The sequence below is a fragment of the Glossina fuscipes genome, unplaced genomic scaffold (genome assembly GCF_014805625.2).
Source record: "Glossina fuscipes isolate IAEA_lab_2018 unplaced genomic scaffold, Yale_Gfus_2 88, whole genome shotgun sequence".
Taxonomy (NCBI): domain Eukaryota; kingdom Metazoa; phylum Arthropoda; class Insecta; order Diptera; family Glossinidae; genus Glossina; species Glossina fuscipes.
The window spans coordinates 1543105-1551650 of record NW_023998442.1 but is presented as its reverse complement, the minus strand read 5'-3'; the positions used below and the strand labels follow the sequence as shown (position 1 = coordinate 1551650).

The 8546-nt window shown below is 33.7% G+C and overlaps 1 protein-coding gene across 2 annotated transcripts in view; it reads left to right on the top strand.

Moving 5' to 3' along the window:
• The first annotated feature begins 843 nt into the window (after positions 1 to 843).
• Positions 844 to 8546, top strand: part of LOC119638369 (helix-loop-helix protein delilah) — a 38913-nt gene continuing 31210 nt past the window's right edge. Inside the window, exons 1-2 of one of the 2 annotated variants that reach the window (XM_038035121.1) lie at positions 844 to 1078; positions 1436 to 2240. The gene's annotated coding sequence lies outside the window, so the exon portion shown is untranslated. Of the gene's footprint in view, positions 1079 to 1367; positions 2241 to 8546 lie in introns of those variants that run through there. The other variant, XM_038035120.1, reaches the window with a different exon arrangement.

Here is an 8546-nt window from a genome sequence, read left to right as displayed (position 1 = left end):
TCTGTCTCCGTACATCTCTCGCTCTATCTTTCTCTACTGCTTTGCATTGCGTTCAGAAAACAAAACAAAATCACTCAGTTTTGTGCTGGTGATCTCTAACCGCTAAATAGACACCCACACGTGTGTATATGAGATATATATATATATATATATATAATAAGCGTATCATAATATTAATGTATTTTAAATCCACACCAGCTACGAAAAAACACAACAACTTTTATTAAACAAAACTCAAGTACACTTGTGGAGCTTTGAAAAGTAAACAAAACCAATGACGATCTTAAATGCGAAGCAAAACAAAGCGACAGTTTGTTGGTGGCGGTTGTTGTTATTGTTATTGTTTTTGTGTTATGCATAAAACTCGTGTTGGTCGCGAGCAGTTAGTGGGTTTCTCGGTTTCTTGGTCTAATGAAAATACATGTACAATACCAACAACAACACTAACACTACAACAACAAGAACAACAGCAATAACAACAGAAGCAGCACCAACATGTAATAGCAATAGCAATAGCAAGAACAACAACAACAACAACAACCACAACAATCGTACACATATTAACAACAATAGAGCCCATTAAAAACTTACACGAGATGACGTTATTTGTTTAGCTTAATACAATAAAAAGATATAAAGAAAAAAAGAATGAAAAAAAAGTCATTTTTGCCCGCTGATAGTGTTGGTTTTTAGAGGCACGCTTACACTATTTATTAAGTGTTTACGTTTGTGTTGTATTCGGTTCATTCATTGATCAAAACCACACACAATAATCAGCTTGAGTTATTTTCAATGGCTTTAGACCGGACACCGTTGAGTGGGTTGGAATTCTGTGTGTGGTGTTATAAAAGTTTAAATAAACACACATACGCGCGAACATACATATACACATATACATGTACATCTTCATACACAACTCAAGTCAAGATCAAAACGCCTAAATCAACAAACACTCAATGTCGTTGTATTATTAACAATCTGGTAACATCGGCCGGATCGTTGCCGTTACCCGCGCAGCAACAAATCAGCAAAAACCAACAGCAAACGCAACATTTTCTCAAAATGCAACCAACCAAATGTATTGGGAAAAGATTTACTTAATGTGTTTAGTTTAGTTCGCGGTTTGTTTTATATACGATCTGATCGGTTCGTTAACTAATGTTCGAAACATATTCATATGTGTTGTGGCCCGATCACAGTGCCTACAATACTGATGCAATATATTTTTGATTTCAGTGCATATTTAACAAATCTACCTTACGGACATAAGCGGCATAATAAATAAATAAAATAATCATCGGCAATCTCTTATAATAAAACAGGCAAACGTGTACGCAAGCCGACGCCGTGTTATATATATATATATATATTTTTTTTTTTTAGTTTTTCTTTCTTTGAAAATTATTTTCATATTATTGTCAACGTTTTAATTCAGTGAACTACTACTACAACTACTACTACTACTGCTATCGAGCGCAACGCACGCATATTAGCACCACTCGGCAGTATTCATCAACAACCCGCTGTTATATTGTGTACGCGTTATTTTTAGATTTGCGAATTTCATAAACATATAAAAAATAATAATGATTGTGGATACCATCGTTTTATGTGTGGAGGAGTACGATAATGAAAAAAAGAAGAAAAAAAAATATACGTATAAATATATATAAAAAAAAAATATCTAAATAAAAGCACATGATACCATTCCCCATGAGAACGTACATAAAAAACGTGCCTGTGTTATCACAATATCAACAGCAGCAGCAACAACAACAACAACAACAAATGATAAAGAGATATTATAGTGAAAGCATTTCTACTAAATAAAAAAATTTCAAAAAAAAAAAGCGAAACAAAAATTCAGCCAAAAATTAGAGAAACACATTTACAGCTACAACAACAACAACCAAGTGATAAAAGTATAACAAGAATAAAAAAAAAAAAAGAAAAAAACAAGTAACAAATATCTTGTGCCAAAGATAACTGCAGCAAATTAGCTATAAATTATCATTCATACATTTATATATATGTAGATATATATATATATATATATATATATGTATAAGAACAACATATCAAGCCTATGAGCCAAATTTTCAATTCTTTCTTTTATCCCCTAAAACAACAAAAACTTTGGAAAACAAAAAAAAATATGTCCTTTCTCTTTGGAATATATTAACAAGAAAACATATTGCCGCAGCTAAGCTTAAAGATTTTCCGGTTCATTAACACAAGAGGTAAAGAATTTCTAATATTAAGTAAATAGAAAAGTGAAAGAAAAGGACTTTGATTGTATTTTATCTTTAATGACAAATTTAAGGCAATCATTTATAAAATCTATTAATATCTATAGCATGAGCTCCTTTATTTAACGCTCCTTAACTTTAGGTTATTAATAATTGCCGCCAAAGTGACATTCACCGATTGATTTGATAATCTTAAGCTGAAGACTGATTGCCGCCGAAGCGGATTTTTATGGCTGATCTTTACTGAGGAAACCCTTTTAAATATTTGCATCTTAAAGGAACTTTTTAGGTAGTCGGAGCAATCCTCAGTTGCGTCGCGATGTAGTTAAGTTAAGCTTAGTAGATAAGAAGTCCGCGTTCGCTGGTTCAAATAGCAAGTGCGTTCGATTTTACGTTGATCGTAGCTGCAGTCAACGGTCAGTTAGATTGGGCGCACACATGCACAGATACACACACACGCACACACTAGGCTGCGTCCATCTCTTATCTCTTTCTGTCTTTCCTCATTTCTTTAGTACCACACGTACAGGAGACATCGAGAGAACAAAAAGTTGTTGACTAGTAGATGTGATACTAAGTCTCATAGAAATTCCTTTTAGTGGCTAAAGAAATTCTCTCATGTATTTGCACCTTAACGTAATTACTTGGATAACAGAATGAATTATCAATCGCGTCACTTTGGACTTAAATTTAATATTAGCGCTAATAGAACTTTTAGTGGCAAATTTTTATCTAATTTGAGAACTCATCAATTGCTTTATGATATCATCGAGCTGGTCACTAGCATTTGCATTTATTAGTAACTTCCGCAAATTTACTTAATCAAATCCTTGGAAATTTTCGATTAGTGTGTCAGACAAAGTTCATGGTTAACTAAGGAATAGTGAGTGTATTGTTGTTCATAAAAAATATAGTAAGCTGTTAAACAGCTAAAAAGTGGCTAAGTTTCGTGGAAACATTTTCAATTTTTTACGACCGCAAACACAACCCATGAAGTGACCTTCAACTTGGATTGAGAATTTCTCCCGACACAAAGCCATAATCATCTCACCATTTGTCTCTCCGTCCAAAATATTAATGCGAATACAAGAGCGTTTGAAGAAAAGGAATTTTGACCGCAAATATTTTCTTAAGACTTTCATCAGATAGAATCTGTAAACCATCTATATCGCTCAGAAAATCGGTCCGTTGCTACCGGAAAAATAGTATATAGTCTTCCTGAGCAAATCTAAATTGTCTTATCGATCGTTTAGAACTTTATGTTCTTTACATGCTTTTCTAAGAAATATTTGCCGGGAAAATTTGTAATAACTGGGGTGGCTCGAGCGGTATACTTGTGAATAGCGCATTCCTCACTCAGTTTTGTTACGGTTTTGCAATATAAACCTTCCGCTCCATTTGCCGTGCGATCAAATATTTCTAGTGAAGAGCGGTTAACTAAAGTGAAAGCCACTTTTTTCAAGAAATCCCGGTTGGATGCGAAAAAATGTGATCTAAGCGTTTTTGCGTTTTATTAGCATAATAAGGAAGATGGAGCTATCTTACAATGGATCTGCGGACCCTTCAGTTTCTTTGCTTACTGATTCTTAGAGGTGAAGGCAAGCTTATCAATAGCTTAGATCGATATGAACTATAGTTAGTGAAATGGTACTTCTGTGTGTGTGTATCGGATTGTGGAGATATTTCGTGCCCAATTTGCTGCAAGTAGACCCAAAAATAAAAAGTATGACTTTTTGCTTAGACCACAATTCTGAATTGATTTACTCGCTTCTGTTTATCCATCTGTTTCTCTGTCCCTCTGTCGATATTTTTGTGCAAGCGCTAGCCCCTCTTTAAATTACCATATTTGTGTATCGCATCTCATTGCCATCGCAATGTTCCGCACAGTTCGATTTACTGTGCATTAAACCATGCTCTAATTGCAATTAGCCGGAGCAATAACATGTGTAATAATGAATGCTCGATCGATAAAAGCGTTATATGTTACATATCACCACTTCACCTGCAGCTCCCAGCCTATTCCACTTTCTCTTCTTACTCCTTGATTCTCACATTGTTTGTACATAAAAAGCAATCGGTTCTAGGACTATGTAAAAGTTCGGTACACATTCGAATCGACCAACTATCGCAATACCCAATTACCCCTAAAGCATTGAAATTTCTACATAGTAATTTTCGATTCTAGATAGCATATATTGCACTCAAGCGGATTACAATTTTCTTAGGTCTTATTTACATTTTCTGGTACTTCATGCATATCTAAGTATAAAATATATATATAAAAGCATAGAAATGACGAAAAATATCCCATACTATACTAGTATTAACATAATCATCATTTGTCTCTAGTTTATATATAGAACACAAGAAAATATGACTATATTTAGAAAATGTGAAAAATGTAAAAGGGAATTAATGCCAAGACCACGACAACATAAACGAACCAACACCACGATATAATGTTAAAGATAATAAAATATATTAAGTTGAGAACAGAAACTTTACGCATCGAAATAGAAATAGTGTGAATGACTTAGTGTGCGAAAAAAAGAGAAGATATCTAGATACGATGCAACTGGAAGTTTCATATAATTTTTCTATTTTTATTAACTTTATTTTAAATGTTTTTGCTATGTACTAACAAATATAATGAAATGAAACGAACATAAGATATTATTTAAACGCTTCTAAAAGTCTAAAGCGCTCTTTAGATTTTCATACATAAATATATTAGAATATTTTCTTTATAAATATATTAGAAATGTAAATATAAAAAAGAAAAAAAAGAAAATGTGTCTCTACAGAGAACTAAAATTTGCTTACTATATATGCAAGTTTATTGGCTCTTTTAAGAGGGAACACCAATGGAGTCTTTACAGATAGTCACTTTTTTTTATTGATTTAATAGAAACGCTTTGAAGTTTCTAGAATATGGGGAAAAATTGCATTATTTAAAACAAATAAGAAAATCATATTCGGTCGTGACCGAATTTTTTATACCCATTGCCATTATCCTAAAAGAGACAAAAAATTAAAAAAAACTAAATTTTCACACTTTCTAATATTGATTAGGCGCAGCTGAGTTTTCCGATTTTCAAAATAAAAGTTTTTATCGAATAGGGGTGTGGGCGTTGTAGGCGAGGCCTTGGAAAAGTCTAGACTGCTTCAAACTCTTTTGAAAATTTATAGGCGATATCTTCATTTTTGCAAAGAAAGGTTGTTCACCGCACATTCTAAGCCTTTGGGCGGGCGGACAAACGGACGGATGAACAGACAGGCATGCCTAGGTGCAAGATTTCATACACTTTATGGGGTTTTTGAACGTTGCTTTTGGTCGTTCTAAATGTATTGAAAAAAAAAAAAAAATGTTGATTTTCTATAATATTTGTACATGTACTACAGCATAGACCGTAGAAAATGCTTTCGAGGTTTTGTACACTGTAGTCTATATGTAATGAGCAAAAAAACATTTTTTATTACTTTTGAAAAACAGAGGTGCTCTCATTTTATGTAGTGCTGTAAACTTGTCGTTCGACCGATTTGGCTTATTTTCAATACCAACCTGCGTCCAAAAACCTCCAATGCTCCTGCCAAATTTGAAGTCGACGGGTTCGTTTATGTGGCCAGAAAAATGCTTGCAACAGATGGACAACTTGACAGGCGGAAATGCTTAAATGCTCGATTTAGAATTTGTTGCTGATCAAATATATATATAGTTTGTAGGACGTCTGAAGCCTCCTTCTGGGCATTGTAAAGAAAGTGACATCTTCCGGAGATAGGTATAAAAATTTCAAATACCTTACCGTGTTCGTAAGAATTTATTATATTCACCGTCGAAGGATGAGGGATAGATTCATTTTCTCAAAACGTTTGCAATGCTCACACGGAAGCACCAGAGACCCCCATATATATATATATATACATATATTCTTGATCAGCTTCAAATTCTAAATCCATTTAAGCACGCCCATCTGTCCGTCTGACTGACTGTTCGTCTATGCAATGTCTGTTGCAAACAGTCTCCTGGCCGCAAACCTAAGGCTATCGACTTCAAATTTGGCAGAAACATTGGAAGTTCTTCCACGCAGGTTTTGATAGTGCTCAACAATCATGCACTGCAGTATACAAAAATTCTGACGTGTTTTCTATGGGTGAAAATGTAGTGCATGTGCAAATATAGGAAATGTTTACCGCGCTTACAAATATTATTGTATATCAAAATTTTATTTTTTTTCCAATACATGCAGAACGGCCAGAAGCAAACTTTGAAAACCCCATAAAGTATATGAAATCTTGGCCACTTTCAATTTCCAAATGCACCTAAGCATGCCAGTCTGTTCATCTGTCCGTATGTCCGTCCGCCCAACGCATGGTATCTATGGTGAACATTCCCCCGTACGCAAAACTGAAGATATCGCCGGAGATATTTGCAAACTTTTAAAAATAACCCAAACCGGTCAAAAGTCACAAGCAACGCCCATATGCCTGTGTAACAAAAACTCTGAATATCTTTTCTTTCTATGTTGCTTTGCTTGTTACTCATAAAGTACAACACATACATCCCATTCCCAGTTCCTTTTATTCTAAAAATAAAAAAGAACAGTCCGCCCCCACCCTATCTTGTGAGGTTCCTTGCATTTTTTTTCAGAACAACCGCGATGGGTATAAAAGATTCGGTCATGACCATATATAAATTTGTTACTTGTTATTAGATTAAAATAAATTTCAAATTTAATTCCGGATCGCCAACATTTTACTGTTTTTTATCAATTTTTGATAAACTTGTCTTCTATATTTATATAATACAATTATATATATACATATATATATATATATATATATATACATTCAAATTTTCGTTCAATACATTTTTGACATTGTCTGTAAATGCTACTGCCATGGCAGAGAACTCGCTTCGTTTTATTTTTAATGCTCTTTTATGTATGGAAAGACTGCATGAATTAGATGACCACCGTGCTTACTTTTCACCCCTTACTTCTCACTCTACATACTTTTCAACTTAGTGAATGTGTAAGAATATTCAAATTCACACTTTTTAAGATTTGCTTCATTCCTATAAGAAATAACTTATATATAAGGGATGGCAAAGTATTTGTGTATGCAACAAATAGAGATTTTTGCTTGACTCTGCTTTTATACATAGAATATTAGATAAACGAACATCTATTCAGCAATAAAATGAATGCCGTAATTAGAAATAATTCCCACTCAGACGGATATATATTCCCCTTAAGAAGCTATATAGATATGTTTGAAAGCATATTGCAAAGTTTAATGCCATTTTCCTGTGGAAACTGTGCATTTTAAGGGACAAGACGCTTTAAACATGTTTGTAAGATTTGTGAATTTGTGTACTGCTAACAATCGCGTATTTTCCTCTCATCACCATAACTGTTTCAACTTGTTTTTTGAGAATAGAACTAACCTAGAATTTTAAATTTTCGATTTGTTCGTTTTTAAATAACGTCTAGGAAAATATAGAAAAAGGCAAGCTTTTCTGCCTTGAATTTCGCAAAAATCGTTAATTACGAAGTCTTAATTAGTGGAGAATAAGAAACTATGGCGGAATTGTACTTTCTATGGAGCGACAATTTACTTTGAAACTACAAATGGACGGCAGATGAAGTCGTAAAGGCATCACAAGGCTGCGATCTAAGATATATCATATTAAAACATGGGAAAATGTTCACAAGTACAATGGTCTGGAGTTCAGAGTCCACACTTGCGTTGATAGCTTCTCAGACGAAACCCAAAGGTTTCTTCAAGAAGGTTTCCATTTTTCTAGTTTGTTAGGAATTTGGTGCTAATTCTTTAATTTCAAATTCTATTTCCACTGAGTATAAATCTTCGCTAGTACGATATTCGTAGGTCGTGAATACAGTGAAATCCGCATTTATTAGAAGCGCGGATTAAATATGTGTGGGTGTATCATACCGAGGCTACATCGTGTTAAAGTATATAAGGTATAGTATATAAAGTATATAAGAAGCTCCGAAAAGTGATCAATTATTTCAAAATTTAAAGGAACTTTGTAGGAAATACAAGTTTTTATTGTTTAATTTATTATATAATACCCATCATTACCAAGGACAATTTGTCACCTTGCCTGCAAATTTTTCATCCCGTTCTTATTGAAATCCAGCATTCGTGAAGCAAAAAATGAGCCAAGGTGTCCCTTACATCTTCTACACAAGTGATTGTTTTTTTCTTAAATAATGTTCCAGAAATCTGAAAAGATGATGGACAAATTAGAGGGAAAGGGATAGAGCATTTAAT